Raw genomic sequence first — 23,581 nt, forward strand, 5'->3', positions numbered from 1 at the left:
CCCTTTACATGCACTCCTTGCAATGCATGTTATATTTCTTTCAGCACCAAGTTATTGTGTATCTGTTGTGGCTTAGTGGTACATCATACAAACTGGTGAGTCCAAGGTCCTGGGTTCAAGACTAATGAGGGTATTATATTTTACTGCTGAGCAATACAAGAGCCTTGTCATACAGAGTGACAAAAGCACTATTAAGCAGTTGTAAGTGAGTTGGCGTGGGTTTGCTCGCCACTTAGCGATGCTAAGCAATGCTTAACTTAGCTTATAGTATTTTAGCAATACTAAGCTAAGCTTAGCTTAGCTTATTTGATGTTAGCAATAGTAAGCTAAGCTTGGTGGAGCTTATCATATCTTAGCAATGCTAAGCTAGGCGCACACATGTGCACACTGCTGCAAACCCGCTGACTACTGTTTACAAATGCTCACTCCCGCTAACCCCCGCACTCATGTCTTTGACAGAAAGGTAAATGGGGAGATAGGACTGTGTTGATAAAGGGTGCTCAAAGAGGGGAAGACAGTAGGGAAACTAGCTTGGGATGTACACGATGGGTGTGGAGAAGGTCCATAGCTGCCCATTTCTTTACCAGCAACAGCTGTGCATATGCAATACATTAGGTGGGATATTTGAAACCTTCCACCCCTGAGAGAGTGGTGAGGACATCTAAGTATGTTGTACTACCAATTATGAATATCAGGCACATGCACTGTTTGTGAACTGCTATACTGTCATTAGTATGTTACTCACATCTGAACAGTTTGTGGTTTGTGTTGGCATTAGCACAGTCTGCTCAGGACGACTGGACATATTTCTGTACTGTGTATGCCTATCTACATTCTTGGTTGTGCCTGACTACATGGGTATATAGTACCTTTGGGTAGGGGTGCAGAACTGCAGTGTGCATTATTTATTATCGTGTGATGTTTATCTTGCTGAACATGAAGAGTTGCTGTGTACCTGTAAGTCTATGAAGGCTTGTAGTCTGTCTGAGTAGCTCCCACCTGTGGCTATATCCAGATGGTAGACAGTGGCCAGCCTAGTATTCTTTGACTGTGTATCACAGCAGTCTATTCAGAACCTGAACAATGGCATTGTCACAGGTGGTTGCTAGCAGTACATGGTTACATCTTTTGCTATTTCTGTGTTGTACTTCTACACAAGGACATGCTTGTGGGATTCATTCTACAGCTATTTGCAGAGTGTGTAACAGCAGACAAGCTCATATGCCTGTGTGTTTCTAACTCTTCCAGGCCTCAGATATTCTCATGTATATATTTGAACAGCCTCAGGGAAAGGTACATATAACTGGGATACACCTGTGATATAGTTCTGACATTTTTCAGTTCAGACTTTGGGTGATTCAGACCATTTCTATTACTAGACCTTTTCTGATGTGCAAGCGGTGTCTACTCTCACTTATTGACATTTGTTATTAAGTGAGATTCAACACCTTTTTGCCTATTGTTAGTACATTTCACTGGGAGTCAGAGAGGCACAGTTAACTTTTGTTTACTAATCAGGGTCATCACTGTAGAGCAGTCACTGTTGGGAGGTCTGGCCTGTGACCTATGCTAATATGCCAGTGTGTATCCTGCTCTGATACTGTGTGGGGTTTGTAAGCTGCTACTGTAACCTTATTCCCTACTAGCATGGCTGATTCTCTTTTCACAGTCATGTCATGCAATTCAACAACACCTGCTGGTTAAGGCCCACAGAACAAGATTTGTGTTATGCCATTCCTATTTTCCCTTTACATTCGCTCATGGTAATGCATGATAAATTGCTTTCATCACTACATTGTTGTATATCTGTTGTGGTTTAGTGGTACTTCATGCAGATTGGTGGGTTCAAGACTGACAAGGGTGTTTTTATTTTGATGCTGAGCAATACAAGGGCCTTGTCATACAGAGTGACTAAGGCACTTTTAATCAGTTGTAAGCGGGTTGGCGTGGGTTTGTGCGATGCTTAGCAATGCTTAGCTAAGTGCACACAAGCTCGCACTCGCACACCCCCGCTAACTACTGCTTAAAAGTGCTTACTCCCGCTAACCCCCGGGCTAATTTCTTTTAAAGAAAATAAAATGGGGAGATAGGAAAGTGGTGAAAAAAGGGGGCACAGAGAGGGACAGACAGTAGGAAAACAAGCTCGGGATGTGCAGGAAGGGTGTAGGGAAGGCCCATAGCTGCCCATTTTTTTAACAGCAACAGCTGTGCATATGTTGAAAATTTGGAGTGAGTTTTGAGACCTTCCACCCCTGAGAGAGGGGTGAGGACAACATAGTTTGTTGCACTGCCAGTTAGAATTATCGGTGTACATGTCCTATGGACATGTGTGCAAAATGGGAAGCTATGTATGGGGCGTAATTTTTTTTCGGGTACAGATTGCCCCTTTTTTTTTTCAGGTGAGAGTGGTAAGATAGGTAGGGGAAATAGGTATATTTGGGGAGGTAGGTTGGGGAGGTAAACAGACAAGACAAACAAGACACATACAGGGCTGGAATTTGACACATGGGGTGGGTGAACACAATTGACAGGGAAGGTTGTTTGGAAATCGCAAGCCCATGAGCCCACAGATGGTAACAGTGGAACTGAGATCCCCACCCATGAGCAGTCACCACGGCACCTTCACAGCCCCGGGGGTGGCTATGCTGGGGGCTTAGTTGGATGGGCGTGCTCACCTGTGAGACGAGCCACTCTCGCCTCAAGCTGGCGTAGGGGATCAGCTACTGAATGCTGGATCTCACTACGCACTACAGCCCGGACCCTTCAAAGGGTGATGGGTGGCCCTTCTCCACCCATGCTTGCACGGGGGGTGAGCCCCATCCCCTGCAGTGCTTCCACCTGAAGGTGGCACAGGACAAACGGAGGAGGAGAGTCCAGGCTGGGCACCAGAGCCACTGGTGCCAGGTGCACTCGCCAACTGAGGAGGGACAGGTGGGTCCGCTGGGACCGTCTTCCCATACGTTCTGTGATTCGGTGTGTTTCATTACAACATAAACAACAGCATTCCAGATTAGTTGTAACAGCATGCAGTAATATTCCCATTAACCCAACACACCACAGTTCCAACAGTTGAACAGCAAACATAACACATGCATATATTGAACAACAGTGGTTATTCCAACCGCATGCAGGGATGATTGGTAGCAACAGGCCACCATGAATGTGGTGTTTGAACAGGGCACATGCCTCAACATGAGTGCAAATATTTATGGAACAATAGGATATATATCCCGACAAATATTTAAGGTTACACATACCCATTGAGGTGCGGAATTGCATGGTTTATGCACAAACAGTAGGGTGTAGAAAAAACCTTCATTAACATCTTATAGACACTTTTACTCTACACTACATTCCTAGTGACTGCAGGTGTATATTCCCTACATGTATTATTACACTTGCCACCATGCATTAGGTTGTGTAATGGGTTTGGCTAGTTCAATCTATACTTGACCTATATCTGACATACTAACTGTCCAGGATGCAGATGTTACTGCTACATATTTCATGGTTGCATTTATATTTCTTTATCTACATATCTGGATGTTTTCACATGACATTTTCACTTCTAATTGTACAGAACCCTGCATTTATTGAAGCACACTTACATTTCTGGGGAACATATTCGCATGCTACTCGTGTGCCAGATTTACTTATGCATGCCAGCCAGTAACTGACTGTTGAGGACTGTATATTTACTTCACAGCTACTAGCACTTTCATCACCCACTTTAGATGGGACTGCAGAACTCTGGGTTGACAGCACTTTCTAACATATTACTATTTGTATAATGCAAGGGTGCAACAACATTTCATACAAAGTGAAACAGACACACTCTGGGTTTTAGACCTTTATTAATGACATTACACACTTTTCCACAGGCTCACTCCTTTATTTGTTTTAACAGTATATATGGCAGACATGTTCACGACATATTATACCTTTATTAATAGGTTAGCACACTTTTTTTTCGGGCTCACTCACATATTATTTTATATGACAGTGCCTGCAGAGATATTATTCCAGACATTTGGTACCTTTCTTAATGGGTTACTACACTCTTTTTCTGCCTCTCTAATATTTTTATCTGACAGTATATGCAGAGGACTTATTCAGTCCATTTTATGGCTGTATTATTGGACTAAAACACTTTCTTTCATGCTCTCTCCCATATTTTATATAACAATACATGCAGAATAATCACTAACCTGCCTGGCGGCGCAGCCTTAGCAGCCTATCTTCATAGGCTTGCTGATTCGTAACACAGTCACCTGCAGCTGTAAAGTAAATGAAGGGATATTGAGACATTCCTATCTGTTATACATACTCCATTTTAAATCCTTACATATTGCATTCCATGGCTACATACTCAATTGTGGGGCATCCCGCATCCCACGGACCTCCTGTATCCACTGGTTCAGGCGGTCCTCCTTTCGTCTCTTCAGGTCCACATGGTGGTGACGGACCTGCTCACCAGTCCGAGGAACACCTGTGGCACTGGTGAGGTCATGAGCTAACCGGTTCCAAGCCTCTGCCTTGTACTCCGTCCCTTGGAACTGGCCCTGCAGGAGTCTTGCCTCGTGATGGCGGACTAGGAGCCAAACCATGTATTTGGACTCCTCGGTGCCCCATCTCTGCGCATGGAAGGGCACTCCCTCTCCAACACCAGACATTCTGACCGCAGATGTGAGCTACAATCAGTTATGGCATGTATTCCCACCTGTGGGGCTTAAATATGCCGCATTTCCCACCCTTTTTTGTGATTGGCTGTTTTGTAAAATTCTCGGCTGACTTCAGACCTGCTTAGTAATGGTTAAACTACCATTCCTAAGTTTATGTATGTTAATAGTGGCTGTTTCCCCTGTGTTGTCATGTCTTAGTGGTTCTGTACTTTGATTATGATGCAAAGGGTCCTGGTTTCAAATCTTCTCATTCTTTAATTTTAATACTGCCTAGACAGGCTAGGGGGTGTGGCTGCATTTAAGCAACTTAGCTCTACGTTGCTCCCTGGTGCCCTATGGTGCCCTGGTTGGTGCGGAGCGCATGTCCATGCAAACACTTTGTGCTGGGTGAAGCGTTTTTAAATGTTGGGCAACTTTATTGTGCTGGGTAAAGCGCTATTACACTATGGGCAACTTTGTTTAACTGGGTGAAGTGCTATTAAACTATGGGCAACTCTGTTTAGCTGGGTGAAGCACTATTAAACTATGGGCAGCTCTGTTTAGCTGGATAAAGCACTATTAAACTATGGGCACCTCTGTTTAGATGGGTATAGTGCTATTAAACTATGGGCACCTGTGTTTAGCTGTGTAAAACGTTGCTTAACGGCAGGCTATTATATATTTGGGTCTTTTAAAACTATATATTTTGTTCGCTGATACATTGGCCATGTCACTGCTTTTAATAAAATTTTAATCATATTTGTCTGGTATTATTTCAAATACTGATTTAAAACATAAATAAGAAGGGAAGTGATGGGACTCGAACCGTGAATGCCTTCTTTTTGTGCATACGCTCTACCATTACACTATTGCTACTTGGATTAAGTTGCATAAGTTGTTCTTATATGCTCTTCAATGTCACAATTGCTAACTCTGGTTAAACAATGTGCACACCCACGCAAACAAGCGCAAATACGGGCAGCTATATTGTGGATTTAAAAAAAATAATTTAATTTTTTCCGTTTTATAACTCTGATGGGGGTTTACAGTGTCAGGGAGTGTGGTGTTGGGTGCAGGTACATTTGAGTGGACTCGCTCTTGTCTGTTGACATTATGCTTTTTAAAACCTTGCAGGGGCGTGGACTTTTAGACTGCTCGGCAGTCGGACATGCCCCCTGCTTGCCTACTCAGTCCGTGTAAGAGTTACGGATGAGTCAGCGTGCCCTCATGAATATTCATGGCATGCTGATGTCATACCGTTCAACTGCAGCCTCCGAGTAAGACGTATTAAGTCTTACACGGAGGTTTCGTGAATCGGGACCCAATGTCTTTGTGGTCAAACAAACTTTATAACACTAAATGGAAAGATATACTAGAAAGCATTTGCATGGAATCAAATCAGATAACTTACACACAGCAAAATATAGTTATGAATAATAATACTCTCTAGATACTAAAAGATTATATATTGGAAAATAGAAACAATATAGTTAATCATTCTTATCTTTCTTTAATGGTAGCTACCTTCAGAAATTTTATCTACAAAAATCCAAGGTATAAGGCACGGATTTTTTTAACTATTTCCTATTGCATATACGCAAAACAACATATGTATTTTTAACATAAATAAAATTAAGAAATTTAAGGAGAATAACCTACTATATTGGTATCAGTTAACATAAGGAACCAAATTATAAACTCTTGAATATATAACTGCTAAGTTTAACTTGTGCAATGAAATGTGGTTAGATGTTCAAATGTGTAGACTATCAATAGAATATAGAAATAATTTAATGCAAACATCAATAAAAACTGACATACTGAAATTCATTTATTTTCTAATTATTGTGACATATCAAGAAATCTTTGGGAAAGTACTTCTATCCAAAATATATAAAATAGTCAAAAATACAGCAGAAAATTTCAATGAAAGTTACTGGGATTCTTTTAAAATTATAAGTAACTTTTTATCCAAGCGAAGAAGATAAAAAATATGTAGTCATCTTCGAAAAGAAATATATCTTCTATAAAGTGTAGATTATTTGCATGGACGTTTATGCATAAAACATTTATAGTTCCACATAGAACATAATTAATGGATAAGAAAACTGTAGAATGCCGGAGATGTAAGGCATATATCAAAGCAAATTGGCAACATATTTTTTTTATTGTAAAGCCATTAAGCCATTTTGGAACAAAATCAATGTTTTTTTACGGATTTTATTTAATCATAAATTCATTTTAACTAAATCATTCATTTTATTTAATACACCAATACCCGACTCTGTAAAAAGGTTCAATATCCACTTTTATGGAGTATTCTGTCAATCATGATTGCCTTCCCTGTTAGGGATTGATATCAGAGTATAGGCAAAGAGAAAGAAATAGGGGGATCTAAATGAAAAACCAGCACTGGTAGAGTTTTTATAACAATCTAGAACAGAAGCTGGCATTAAAAAAGGATTAATTATTAGAGCATATAAAATACTGATGATAACTATAAGAATCAATCAGATGATAGAAAGGATTTTGAAGAAAGAGATTGGATAAGCAAAAAAAAAAAAAAAAAAAAAACAATGGGAGGATATATGTATATAACGCAGATATGCAACAACATCTAGAAGATTTAGGATTTTTGCCTGGAAATGTTTAAATTTTTTATACCCGAAGTAGACTCTAGAGAATTTTTCCTCAGTCAGACAGCAAATGTTGGAGGCGTGAAGGGGAAGAAAGAGGTAATTGAGGACATATTCTCTGGGAGTGTAGTGAGTTGGCAGACTTTAAGGATTCCCTGCAGGACGCACTGTCGGACATGCTGGGTGGGCAGATTGGTCTGACGACAGACATGATTTATCTGAGGTATGATACAGAATCAGAATTGACTAGACATGGTAAAGCCTTCCCGTGTCTAATAATGGTGGCTGCCAAAAAAGCAATTACTAGAAAATGGATATAAAAATCTAAACCAACTATACTGGAAGTAGTGAATATAGTAACAGGAATAAAACAACTGGAAATGAGATTTTTAGAAAGGGGTAGGAGCAAACTACATAGTAAAAAATGAGAACTGTGGGAACAATACATACAGGGGAAATGAGGTTTAAAAGGTGGCAGGACTTAAATGAGCTATGTAATGTTCGAGTGAGAAAAGTTTGGTTGATTAAAAGTGATGTATAATGTTTGCAACTGGGAGTATTTCAGTATGGTTTGTGATGTAAAATGCTTGCAACTAGGATTGTGTTGGTGTGGCTTCTTTTCTTTTATATAAATGCATGATTGTCCATGTAGTAAGTGATGGTTTAATAAAGATTTTTTTTTGTTTAAAAAAAGGCAGGAATTGAATAATTTATGGAATGTTGCTTAGGTTATTTATATATATATATATATATATATATATATATATATATATATATATATATATATATATATAAATAACAATATATGTGAAGTATATATATATCTGTTAAGCCTAGCACTTTCTCCTAAAGTATATATATATCTGTAAAGCCTAGCACTTGTTCCTAAAGTATTTTTTTACTTTGATATAGCACTTTTATTATACATAGTACCCCACCAGCCAAAACCCCTTTTCGATCACCCACATCCCCCAGAGTCTTTTAAAAGTCTTTGTCTATTCCTTCTAGCATGTCGAGGGATCAGTTGCTAGTGTCCTCTCCTGCTCAGCTGGTGAATCTGGGAATATTGAGGCAATGTTACAATTGTCTCATGTACACGGACAACCCTCTCCTTCTTCCACAAAACACAAATACATGCGAGAGATGCAACTATATAGCCAAACTGGAGGCTGAGCTCTCTCAACATAGGACTGGCAAGACCAGACAGGAGGAGAAGGTAACCACACACACCACAAACCCAGTCTCACATAGTACTATCAAAACTTCAAATCATACACATAAATACACAAAGACATACTTGGAGGCTCTGATCAAAAATCTACCAAAACAGCAGAGGCCACCAAAGCAGACACCCAAACAACTGCCACCTCAGGACACAACACATTCAACACATAGACCACATAGTCAGTGTGCCAAACAGTCACAGCCCTTAAGGCAAAACACAATGCCAGACACACTCGTCATTGGTGACTCCATAGTCAGACACACTGACGTCCCACTCACCAGATTGAGTAAGGAGAAGGTCACAGTAAGCTTCCTGTCGGGCGCTAGAATCCGCCACATAACGCAAGCACTCAGGTCTCTCAACAGCAGGTACAAGTACGACTCTGTCATTGTCCACGCTGGTGTGAACAACCTGAGATGTACCTCCTTGGACTACATGAAAAGAGACATAGAGGAGCTCTCTGATTATGTAGCCCAGGCAGGTATGACCCTGACCTTGAGCAGTATCCTACCTTCACCAAGAATGATGCCACAATACAGAGACAAGATGATCAGCTTTAATAATTGGCTTAAACTCTGGTGTCATTCAAAGGGGATCCAATGTCTGTCTGCCTGGGATGACATGCTGGACAAGCCACACTGCTTCGCAAGGGACGGCTTGCACCTGTCACCTCTGGGCTTCGGATATTGGCAAAGGCTCTTGCCACCCCATAGTGCCTTTTTTAGGCAAGGCTCAAATTCTAAACCTACCACCCTAGTACACAAAAAAGGAAAAAAACTAAGGGTAATGCTGCTCAATGCCAGAAGTCTCAACCTCAAGATGCATGCACTCGAGGCCCTTCTCAGTATGAAGAACATCGATGTCTGTGCTGTGACTGAAACCTGGTTCAAGGCTCCAGAGAGCACCCCGGCACTATCAGATTTTACCTCATATCATGCGTTCCGGCCCCAAAATCCGGACAACACCAAGAAGGGAGGGGGGTGTCTATATTCATCAAGGACACCCACACTTCAAGGTTGGTGGCAACGCACGATGCATCGGAGACCATCCAGGTGCAATTAACCATAGGCAAGACTGCTCTGCAATTTGTAGCATGTTACAGGCCACCCTCTCAATCTCAGGAACCTCACATAGCTTTCCTGAAAACACTGGAGGGGATAAATGTATCTCCAAACACCATCATACTAGGTGACCTCAACTACCCAAATATAGACTGGGATCACTACTCAAGCCCCAACACTCTAGCCCAAAGGTTCGTAGAGTTCATAAACTCAAATGCCATGGAACAACTAGTCACCATCCCCACAAGAGGAGAAAACATACTAGATCTCATCATCACGAACATGGGGTCACAATGTTCAACACCGGAAGTATACCCCTCACTGGTGAGATCAGACCACAAACTAATCTCACTGGAAGTCCACACCCCCCCCCCCACCTGAGATAAAAAAGACCACAGTGAAGAACTTCTCAAAAGCCGACTTCACACTTCTAAAAACTGGTGTGGTCTCCTTTAAGACCCCCAAGCCTGCGGAAACCATTACTCAAGCCGCTGAATCACTTACAAATGCCTTCTACCAGCACCTACAGGACTGCATGGGTCAGGCAATCCCAAACAAAACAAAGACTCTTTGTACCAAAGGCAAGCGTCCAGTCTGGTGGACCCCAGCCATAAACAAACTCTACAACAAAAGGAGGAATTTACTACAAGATAGAGCAAAATCCTTAAAAGGGAAAACACCTTTGATCATTATAAGTAAAAAACTAAGAGCTCTCATAAAATCATCCAAGGCAAATTTTGAGAGAAAAATCGCTAAGGACTCAAAAGACAATCATAAGGCCTTCTTTAGCTATGTTAGAAACCTGGGAGGAAACTCCCAGATATGCCCAGAATTAGTTCAAAATGATGTAAAAATTACTGAACCTACAGACATTGCCAACATACTGGCTGACAGGTTCAGTGCAAACGTCCCCCCCTCCCCCCCAAAAGGTGAGATATCTATACCAGAGGATTGTAACCCCCCTAACATCTCAAGCGCTCAGGTGAGAACTGCTCTCTCTAAGGCAAAAAACACAGCATCCATGGGACCAGATGGTGTCCCCGGTTGTGTGCTCCACGAACTCAATGAGGAATTAAACCCACAGTTAGGGCAGCTGTTTAATCTTAGTCTCACCTCAGGATACGTGCCTAAGGAGTGGCGTACGGCAACTGTGGTCCCACTTCACAAAGGTGGTGCCTCCACTGACCCTGGAAATTACCGTCCCATCAGCTTGACAAGCCTGATCTGCAAAGCTATGGAGAGGATCATAATGGAACTCATAAATAAAGACATAGGGGACTTGCAGACTTTGGATCCGACCCAGTTTGGCTTTGTCAAAGGCAGATCATGCCTTTTAAACTTGGTTGACTTTTTCAAAACAGTCACCAAGGCCATTGATGAGGGAAAGGCAGTCCACACAGCCTACCTTGACCTGGCAAAGGCTTTCGACACAATACCCCACTCAGGTAACATTGAAAAACTCATCAGCTTAAATGTAAACCCATACGTCACAAGATGGGTTGCAAACTGGCTAAGTGACAGAACCCACAGGGTCAGAGTTGCTGGTGCCATGTCAGACTCAAAGCCTGTCACAAGTGGTGTCCCAGAGGGCTCTGTCCTGGGCCTACTCCTGTTCGGCATCTACTTTTCAGAAGTACAAGCAAACACAGGAGGATTATGGCTGACAAAATTTGCAGATGACTGCAAACTGGGCGCCATAGTTGAGAACACATCTGACACAGATATCCTTCAGAAGGGTCTTATAGAAACGGATAACTGGTGCCAGAGCCATGGCCTAAAGTTAAACGCCAAAAAATGCATAGTCATACCCTTTGGGAAAAACAAGGTTACCCCTAGCTACCATATAGGTGGCAACCCACTGAGCTCAGAAGAGGTTATCAGGGATCTGGGGACCCAGGTTGACAGTAATCTTTCGTTTGACACTCACGTTGCCAAAGTAGTTAGGAAGACCTTCTACATTGCCCACCTGATCATGAAGGGATTCACATCTAGATCAAGGGAAGTCATCGTCCCCCTGTACTCATCGCTCATCAGACCAATGATTGAGTACAATGCCCCATTCGGAATGTATCTGACACGACACCTGCAGCAACTGGAAAGGCCCCAAAAATTCCTCACCAAAAGGATAAAGAGTCTCAAAAATATGTCCTATGCTGCCCGACTGAAGGAACTCCAGCTCTATTCAGTCACTTACCGTCTGCTCAGAGGTGACCTGTGCCTGACATACAAGGCCATGTCCAACCCAGAATTGATGAACATGCTTCACCTCAAAAAATCTAGATCCCTCAGAACTACAAGGGCGGGAGACTTAAACCTTGACACAGTTATTAATAGGACATGCTGGAGGGACAGATTCATCACCCAGAGACTCCCTATGCTGTGGAATAAAATCCCGGTACATGTGAGGCAGAGCACCTCGCTGGCTTTGTTCAAGAGAAATCTTGACCAATGGATGGGAGATCGCAGATATACCCCAGGGATTATCTCAGTGTCACTGCTTGACAGAGACACAGCAAAATAATGGGCATAGTATCCTCCAAACTAAAGGGGTGGCGAAAGCCACAAAACTCTGGGCTAGGGTTGGGCAGATAGCCTAGTATAAACCTATGAACCTATGAACCTATAATATATTTGGAAAAATTAGTTGACTTCAACGATGAAAGAAAATACAAGTTTTTCAACTGACATCTGTCACTTAGAACTTCAGAGAATCAAGAGGAGGACAGGTAGAGTCACCACCTATTACAACACCTGGATGAAACTTAGAACTGCTAAACAGACAATAAACTTAATAAAACAAAGACTACTTCAAGAACATTTAAAGCTTTGGACACATAGCAGACATGTTTGTAAATAGTTGATTTTGCTGTGATTTTTTTTTAGTTTGCTTGCTTAAATGTTACATTTCCATATATATATTTAAATGTTATAATAAGCTGTTTACTTGTTAAAATTAATGAAAATGCATAAAAAAGAAGATGCTGACATCTGTGCAGTCACATAGACTTGGTTTACGGCTATGGAAAGCACCCCAGCTATAGCAGGTTAGAATGTTTTCCACACATTCAGACCAGCCCACATACGGAAAGTGTAAGAACTAAAAGAGGTAAGAGTATCAATATTTATCAAAGATAAATATACCTCTAGAGTGGTTAAACAGAATGAGTCCCTTGAAGTAATCCAGGTCCAATTGACTGTAGGTAAGACTCCTCTCCAAGTTATTGCCAGTTATAGGACCCCCTCCATGAACCAGGATACCCACACTGCATACTTGGATCTACTTGAATCATTGACGATACAACCAAACACCCTGGTTTCCATAGACTGGATAAGTTATATGTGTACTAACACACTTGCCCAAAGTTTCTTGGACTTTATCAACTGCAGTGCCCTGGACCAGTTAGCTGACACCCTCACAAGGGGGCCAGACATCCTGGATCTGGTGCTCACTAACGTGGGTGATCGTTGCACCACCCCATATGTGTGGCCCTCCCTAGTGAGGGCTGCCCACATAAATCAGTCTCATTAGAAGTAGCAATAACATCTGCCCCCCCCCTATTAGCAGCATCTAGACTAAAACTTCTCCAAAGCCAATTACAAACTAATACATGACAGCATTAATAGATTCATAGCCCCTGCCCTCACTTTTGGCATGAGCACCTATACTGGGATTTAAACCAACGTCTTGTATAAGCATCTATACAAATGTATTGACCTCAGCCGTACCTGATAGCATCAAAACAAGATCCTCAAGAAAGAACAAGCCTGCCTGGTGGACATCTGCCATCAAGAGATTATACAATAAGAGAAAGAAGTTGCTGTACAAGGGCAGAAAGTAATGGCCACTGAATTGGAAGCATTCCATCCTTGGCTTAAACAAGCAAATAAGACACTTTGTAAGGCATTCTAAAGTTAACTATGAATCCAAATTAGCCTCCTTCACTAAGCATAACCTTCTTCAGCTATGTCAGAAACCTTAATGGAAAAATCCAGATCTGCACAAAACTGGTTGTTAATGGCACCACATACACGAAACTGCAGAAATTGCCAACCTGTCAGCTGACAGCCTCAGTGAAATCCCCGCCCATCCCTACCACATATCTCCCAAAGCATCCCTACCTCCTGCCCTCCACCACGTATCTCCAAGGAACAGGCTGAAAACGCTCTCTCCAAAGCCAAAAACACAACCTCTATGGGACCTGATAATATCCCAGGCTGTGTTCTAAATGTATTAAAATAGGAACTAGCTGCACTGCGGGGTACTCTTTTAAACCACAGTCTAAGCACTGGTTTTTCTACCTGCTGAATGGAAAACAGTAACCATTATCCCATTACATAAAGGAGGCACCTCCACAGACCATGGGAACTATAGACCCATAAGCCTGACCAGCCTAATCTGCAAGGCTATGGAAAGAATAATCATGGACCTTATCGACAAAGGTAGAGAAGACCGCCAAATGCTTGACCCAACCCAGTTTGGCTTCATTAAAGGGAGATTCTGGCTCTTGGACTTGGTGGACTTCTTTCCGACTATCACCAAAGCCCTGAATGAAGGCAAATCCATGCATACAACCTACCTGGACCTGGCCAAGGCCTTTGACACTATTTCTCATGCAGGCATCATTGATAAACTCACCCAGCTGGTTATCAACCCATATATAGTCAGGTGGGTTGCAAACTGGCTCACCGATAGAATGCAGACAGACAAAATAGGCAACTCTACCTCCACCAGCAGACCCTTAACTAGTGGTGTTCCACAGGGATATGTGCTGAGGCCCCTGTTGTTTGGAATCGACTTCTCAGAAATACAGATTAAAAAAAAAGGCCTATGGCTGACAAAGTTTGCTGATGATTGCAAACTGAGTGCAGTTACCGAGTCCCCAAATGATGTCAACATCCTACAAGACGGACTTACACAGACAAACAACTGATGCCAAAGTCATGAGCTAAAACTCAATGCAACAAAATGCATTATCACCCCCTTCAGCAAAAGCAACATCCCTAAAGATTACCACATTAATAACAACACCCTAAGCATCAGTCAGTGGTGTGAGATTTGGGCAGACAGGTTGACAGCAACCTTTCCTTTCACCACTATGTCTCCACAGTGGTAAAAAAGGCTTGCTGCATCACCCACCTCATAAGTAAGGGCATTGGATCCAGAACAAAAGAGATTATAACCCTCCCTGTACTCCTCACTCATCAGACCAATAATAGAGTACAATGCGACCTTTGATATGTATCTTACCAGACACCTCCAGAAACTGAAAAGACCACAAAGGTTTCTTACAAAGAAATCTTTGTGATCTTTCCCGTTGCTGGAGGTGTCCACAAAGGTTTCTTACAAAGAAAATTCAGGGTCTTCAGTATATGCCATACTTTGACAGGCTGAAATCACTGTCACTATGCAGTGTGTCTTATAGACTGCTCAGATGTGACCTCTGACTTGCATATAAAGCAATCTCACATCCTGTTCTAATGGGAATGCTGCACATTTGTAAATCAGATAGTATAAGATGCACTTACTTCAGGGAACTCAACCTGGTATGTGACATCAAAAGAACTTGCTGAAGAGACAGATATATCTCAGAATTTACCTCTCCTCTGGAACAAACTTCCAATTCGGGTGAAGCAGATGCCCTCACTGACCCTATTTAAGTGTAATTTGGATGACTGGATGAGAATCCACAAATCCACCTAGGGAGTTTCACCTGTGTCCCTCTAGGACAGAGACAGTAGCTGTTGTCTTAGTTCTGCTTAATACCATGATATTATTGGGAACAGGGGTTGTACTTGCATAGGCTTGTATGGGCTCTAGGGCCATTTGCCTAGTAACCTCCTATAATTCTAAGAAAGGAGTTTTGAATATGATATGAACCCTCAGATTTAGTCAGAATGCTGGAAAGAAGCTGCACATGTTACTGTCTGCACAACACTGAGCAGCACAATATCAGTGCTTCTTTGACAAGGATGCTTTTTCCATCATGTAGCAAACAGTCCCAGAAGTGAACCACAGTCTATCTGTATAGATATGCTATACAAGCCAGTACTCAATGCACATGCCACAGGAGCACTCACAGCATGACATGCTACAAACAAACATTTCACTGCCATGCAATCCTAGCCCGTGATGAAATAGCATTGTCCAACATAAAAAAGAAATTGAATATCTAGATACAATGGAGTTTATGTAATTGTTCAGCAAGCCATGTGACTCTAATGACCAATGACATGTGGATGAAGCAAAAGCCCCATAGTGGAAGTCTAAACACAAGTGTGACATTCCACCGATGCTGACTTATTACATCATATGTATGTATCACAAACAATGTCTTTAAGCTAAAAGGGATGGTGCATACCTCTCCATTTGTGAAGGTAAACATTATAACAGTGGTGGATGACATTCATGCATTAAAGTATAAGGCCACACAATGCTAACAGGCACTGAATGTGAATGTTAAACACCTAAGCATTTGACTACAGAAACTATATGATATTGTACAGGATGAATGCACCATGGTAGAAGTGTCCTTACAATTGTGAGACATGCTGATATGTTGAGGCATTACATGATGTTATTGTTGCAAAGTATATATGTGCCTGTAAATGCTATACTAAGGTAGCAGCATACAGAATGTTATCTCATTCCTTGTGCAAGAGGATAATGCTTCCTACATATGGAAGGAATATATAATTGCATGTCTTCATTACTCTGAATAAAAGCATTGCTATATGAGAAATTATCCAAGCTTTTTGTAAGATGAATCAGTATCTATATGTTTACATAGCAGATATGTTTGACAGCAGTGTTAGCAACATGTCAAATAAAACTGATACAACATAATCTGAGCAGTAATGGCTGGATGTGAACTGACTTCAAAAAATCGCAAGCTAAGGATCAGTGCCTGAATCACAAACACCTCATCACACTTTGAGGTACAACTGGGAGAGTGCACATGTTCATGGATGACATTACCAATGTTCATTTGTCAGATGTTTATTATAAAAAGTGGTTAAAGTGCACAATATCACTGAACAGCTACACATCATATATGTATTTGAAGAGTAGCATGCACAACATGAGAGTGAAAGGCACACTCACAACTGGCCTCAAACATCCTACATATGTTGTTACACAATGTGCAAAGCACAGTGTCAAAGTCACATACAGGATAATTTGCAAGCTATCTGTGAGATACTGCAGTTATGGCAGCATTATGTAATCATTGTGTGGCTCAAAAATTATTTTCCCCTGGGAATGCTAGGATTTTCTAGTGTAACAGTGTTGTGGTAACTATTAAATATATCTCATAAGTAGAATTGTACATAAAGGTGGTTACTAGGTGGCCAATACTATATGACAATAATCACAGTCACACTATTTAAGCATGGATGGACTAAAACCACTTACCTATCCAGTTACACCATCTATATAGCACATTAACAGCCCACATCACACGAAAATACTGAGTACAAGTGAGTCATACATCATCTACGAAAGGATGACATCAGCAGTGTATTGACAAGGAGATTTTTCTGATTATGACTTTTACAGCCATCTGAGGTTGTAATAGTTACCACTACAAATGTGTGTAAATCAATCCTGAATTCATTTATAGTCACACACGGACACATGTAGAAGTCATGCACTGATGTATTTGAACCTCCTAACTATTTACACATTCTAAACAATAGTGTAAGAAACACTGTCACCACAGGAGAAGTCAGATTCTTAAGGGAAAAGCACACACTTTTGTCAAATGTCATCATTATTGTGTTTCAGAGAGGATGTTTCAGTAAAAAGTGGGATAAGGGAGCTGTGTGAAGAGTTAAATATATTATTTTCAGAGGAAGTGGATAAAGCAATAAGGGTTACTCACACTCATTCATGTCCCATTGCTAAGCATTGAATCTTCTACCTATATGGTTAAACAATCAAGAGAGCAGTATATTAGTTGTAAGTGCCACAGGAGAAGTCAGACTTTTAAAGGGTGAGAGTGCACTTTTATCAGGATGGCTTCATCAGTATGTTACAGAGAGGATGCTTCAGTAAAACATGGGATAAAGGAGCTGTGTGAAGAGTTCACTGTATTCTACTCATGGAAAGTGGACAAAGCACTAAGCATTGCAGACACACAAAAGATTCCCATGCTGAGCATTGGCCCTCCTACTTGCCTAGTTACATAATCTAAAGTGCAATGTATTAGTGGCAAGCACCACAGGGAAAGACTCACTTTAACAGCGTGATATAGCACATCTGTACTTCTTAAAAATCCACTGTTTGGAAAAGGTGGCATTATGCATCACAGGTTGTACAAAAATGCATGTTTGCACAGTACAATTGTTACACCACTATGATTGTCATATGCAATGGCATACTTCTCTACTAGAGTTTAGATACTGTCCTTCATGTAAGTTGTTTTACTGTGAGAGACATTGACATTTTTCACACTACAGGATGCCATAGATATTTGCTGTTGTAAACCCAGTGGATTATCAGTCAAACCTTTGTGCAACTTCATGTCAGGATGATTACACACTTTTATTGTCTCATACCTGTACTATATAAATTGACAAGATAAATATGCAAGTCATATATAGGACAGTGCGATGCAGAATGATAGTGATGGATTATGTGAGACTAGGGTAACCAAACCTGTAAAGCAGTAAAAGTGTAAATACTGTAGAGCAGACATACATCAAATGAATCAAATCAACATCATTCTGAAATTAAGATAACCTGTTGACAAAATTAATACAGATATGCCAACAATGAGCAACCTAAAACAATGACTTCAAATAGTGTAATAAAACAGTAACACTTGGATAATGGCTGGAGTAGAAGTCTTGAAAGGTGTCAAAAATCTGTCTATACAATGGAGCATTTTCTCATCATACCACAAAGGGATTACTACTGTGAAACAATTAAATAGCACAAGTGGAGCACAGTGACAACTTACTGAAACAGAGGGGATGAACAGAGAGAGAGAGAGAGAGAGAGAGATACAGAGACAGATGCAGAGAGTAATGGCAACAGTATGTTTTGGGGATATGTAGAAACATTGTTTTGATATATTGCTCTTATTTATTAAATCATCATGAATCTGTCATGTTCTGTACAATATAACGCCTGCTATGGGGAGAAATATGGGGTAGAAGAGTGCAAATAGCTTGAAGATATAAGTTAAGATTGGCTTAATTACTTTCCCTGTTGTTGCTGCAATGTTTTTGCAAAAGGTGTTTTGATGCACTATTCCAATGATATGTTAATGAAATGTACATTTATTTATTTATGTTATTTTACATTTGTTGACCGGGCTGGTCCAACAGGATTTGAGTCCATTTTCAGTAGATGCCCAGGGAGAAAAGCTCCAAATACATACATTAATAAACAGAATTACAACTTTAGTTGGTGAGCATTTGCATTAGCAAGTTCTTACAGACACAACAATTTGGACTTAAATACATACTAATGGAATACAAATTGAGCAGAAGAGCAAAAAAGCAAGTTATAGTATAAAATTTGTAAGTAGAAAAATAGAAGTACTAGAAGCAAATGGAATGTTAGTCAGGGTTTGTGCAGGGGCAGAGCCACCGGGTACTGAGGTAAGTTCTGAGCTGGGTTTTGAAGCAGTGATGAGAGGAGATGGCAGAGAGATTGTCAGGAAGAGAGTTCCAGGCTTTTCCTATTGGAAAATGTCCTTCTCCTACATAGATAGAAAAACAGACGTTTGCAGTTAAATATATGAAAGTAATATGAAATATCATAAATTAATACATTGACATAAGAGCTGTAATCAAACCCATGACACTTTGCAAACACATCAGTCTACAAACAAGGTAATTATTTTAGCAAGCCAAATAGGAATTCCTAGATCATTCCATCCAGCAGCCTGAAAACTGTTATTAACTGTTTCACAGTGCTGCCTTTAATCTGCTTTTATTCTATATTCCCATAGCAAAGCATATTTAAACAAATTTGTGTGAAAGTAACCAGACCACTGCAGATTACGTTGAAATCAGCATCTTTTGCAATACAAAGTTAAACAGCATTCATTTTCACTTAGAATTACTCCACAGGAAATGCCGAGGACATAAAGTGAAGGCTTTTTATGGGCCATTTCTGTCAATGTGTGTTGTGCTTGAATCTATTTTTTGACCAGATTAATTGTGTAAAAAAGGGATGGAAAGGACAGTGATGAAAATGGGGTTGGCAAGCGAAGTGTAAGACACAGGGGAAAGAACATAACAATTTACAGGTGGGTCGTGGGAGAGCACCATATCTATCCATTTCTTCACAACATAAATGTACAATTGTATACACAATTTCATGATTTTGATGGGTGACAACAGCAAAATAATGTTGTATGGCTAGCTGCACCAAATCAAGTTTATCAAGATGATACATAGGCAACATTAAGAGCTGTGTATGGTGCATATATATATATATATATATATATATATATATATATATATACATATATATATATATATATATATATATATATATATATATATATATATATATATATATATATATATATATATATATATATATATATATATATATATATATATATATATATATATATATATATATATATATATATATATATATATATATATATATATATTTTTTTTTTTTTTGTGAGACAGGTACCCATTGTTGATTACTTTTTGTGAGAGCGGAAGGTTGGGAAAGGTGCTTAGGAATGAGAAGGTCAGGTAGATAGGCTAGGAAACATGTACAGACATTCAGGACATACAATACAGGCAGAGATGGTGATGGAAACAAAAGGGGAAGACCATGATTACGGCTATGTAGGCAAAGTACAGTTGTATACACTTCCATAAATGTAGATGTTTGAGTGTATTCACTGTTGCAGTCATCACTTGTAGGTTATCCCTGCTGGGTAGCTTTCAATTGGCCCGAATACCAGAGTAAAGGATTTCCCTCTTGCATTGACTGACTGCAGGTCACCTGAGACTGACGTCAGGTCATCAGGGCTATAAACAGATGCAGATGATGCCATTACATCAGTTTTTTCTGCCCCCAACCTATAGTAGCCCTGCCACAAAGGCCTGAAGAAAGCCAACCTGGGGAAGGCTGTAAGCTATGATGGAAATAAAGAGGTTGATGGAGGGAGGGAAACAGGACTGCAACAGTGAATACACTTGAACATCTACATTTATGGTAAGTGTACACAACTGTACTATGTTCTTCATGTTTCACTGTTGCAGTCATCACTTGTGGGAAGATTCCCAAAGCTGAAATGTAGGGTGGAAGGAAGGAAGGGGAAGGAGGCATAGACTAGGCTTGCACTGCTTTAAGTGGAAGCCACAATGCCCTGCAGGGCTGCTGAAGTAAAGCCTGCCCTGGATTTGGAGAAAATAGCTAGTGGGTAGTGTTTTGTGACAGTGTGAACTGATGTCCAGATGGCAGCTTCTAAAATATCCTTGGTAGGAATACCCCTAAGCAAGGCAGTGGAAGTTGATGCTGCCCTAGTAGAATGGGCTCTGACTGACTTGAGAGGTATCTTCCCATGAAGGGAATAGCAGAAATGGATGCAGTGTGATATAAAAACTACATGAACTACAATATGAACTGGCACCTCACCTAAGTGTCATGTTTAATCATAGCCTCACCTCACCTCAGGTTTCGTGGTGCAGAGCTACAGTTATCCCACTCCATAAGGGGGGATTCACCTTGGATATGGAAAACTACCATCCCATCAGTCTGACAATTCTTGTCTGCAAGGCCATGGAGCGTATTATCATGGAACTTATAAACAAAGACATTGGCAACCTTCATACACTGGACCCCACCCAGTTTGGGTTCGTGAAGGGCCGGTCTTGTCTCCTGAACCTGATTGACTTCTTCAAATCAGTCTCCAGAGCCATGGACAAGGGTAAGGTGGTCCACACAGCCTATCTAGACCTTGCCAAGGCCTTTGACACCATCCCCCACTCTGGAATCATAGATAAACTTACTAAGCTGGGCATTAATCCCTACGTCACCCAATGGGTTGCTAACTGGCTTACTGATAGAACCCACACTGTAAAAGTAACTGACTCCAAATCCAGCTCCAGACAAGTGACAAGTGACTGCAAACGGGGAGCCATTATTGAATCCCCAAATGATGTGGATACTCTACAAAAGGGCCTTACAGAAACAGATGCTTGGTGCCAGAGCCATGGGCTCAAGCTCAATGCCAAGAAATGTATAATTATCCCCTTTGGGAAAAAACATGTATCCGTGAATGATCATATAGGTGGCAGTACACTAAACACTGAAAGTGTGATAAGAGACTTAGGGACACAGGTGGACAGTGGTCTCACCTTCGATAACCACATTGCCACAACAGTCAGGAAATCCTTCTATATGGCACACCTCATCACTAAGGGCTTTTCATCCAGAAAAAAGGAGGTCATTGTCCCACTGTACTCATCCCTCATTAGACCCATTATAGAATACAACACCCCATTTGGTATGTACCTCTCAAGACATCTGCAACAACTGGAAAAGCCGCAAACATACCTCACTAAAAGAATCACAGGCCTAAAGCAGATGCCCTATGCTGACCGCCTTAAAAATCTCCAGCTATACTCTGTCGCATATCATCTACTCAGAGGCGATCTCTGCTTAACATCCACTCCACAATTATATCCATCTCAGATATAATTCCTGAACTACATTCCCTGACCAAACAGGCCCTACTATCCACTGAACAATGGCTCTCTCACAACCTATTGATCCTAAATCCCAAAAAGACCAAACTTCTACTTTTCCTTCCCTGTTCTCTTTCTCATCACAAAACCTCCTTTTTTATTACATCTTCTAACAATACAAACATCCAACCTGACACCCACACAAAACTCCTAGGGGTCATTATCAATGACGAACTCAAGCTCAACCTACACATACTCCAATGTATAAAAAAACAAACCAGAAACTAGGTTTGCTATATCGGAACAAAAAATTCCTAACCCCTGAATCTAGACCTACCCTGAGCCAGGCACTCCTCCTCCCCTCCCTCTTATACGCCGCCCCAGTTCTTACCAATATCCAGGCCTCCACTCTAAACAAACTGCAACAGACTTGCCATAAAATATCCAGATTCATTACTAACTCCCCATACAACTCACACCACTGCATTTCTTTGAACTCTCTTCAATGGCTTGAATTTCCCCAGTTTCTGCTATCTTATCAATTTCATATGCTACACTCTATTCTTTATAAACCCTCTTTCTGTCCATCCCTATCTTCCTTAGTCTTCATCTACATCCCATCCCAGACGCTCCATACTTCTAACCAACAATTACTTGATATCTACCACCCAAAAAGTAAGCAAACTACTCTACAAACACTCCCTTGCCCATGCTTGGAACAAACTTCCTCTTGACTTACGTTCAATCTCCCACACCTCACACTTTAAAAATTAACTAAAAGCTTATTTTCTCAATTCCAGAACCTGCCCTTGCCATGACCCTACCTAGTCTTCCTTCCCTTTATGTACCCTCAAAAGGACCATACTTAGTACGTCATTACACCTCTCTCTCCAATGTGTCTACTATGCATTTGCACAATTTTATACAAACAAAAAATGTTTATTGTTGACCTATTGAACTATATCAATGTAAAATTGTTACTTAGCTTCTTTTTAATGCAACTTTAACTTTATGCATGTAACCTAACATATGTGAATCATTTTGCTATAACTGCTATTATATCAATATTGTTTAAAATTGTACTTGTTTTAAAATGTATTACTGGAGCTTTTCTCCTCGGGTCTCCACTGAAAATGGGCCACAAGCCCAGTTGGACAAACCCGGTTAACAAATATCAATAAATAAATAAATAAATAAATAAAACATACAAGGCCATGTCAAACCCAGAGCTGTTGGACATGCTACACTTAAAGTAATCCCAATTCCTCAGAGCCACACGCTCCAGGGATCTAAACCTTGTCATCACAATAAACAAAACATGCTGGAGGG

The sequence above is a fragment of the Protopterus annectens genome, chromosome 1.part1 (assembly GCF_019279795.1).
Source record: "Protopterus annectens isolate FY-2018-M chromosome 1.part1, PAN1.0, whole genome shotgun sequence".
Taxonomy (NCBI): Eukaryota; Metazoa; Chordata; order Ceratodontiformes; family Protopteridae; genus Protopterus; species Protopterus annectens.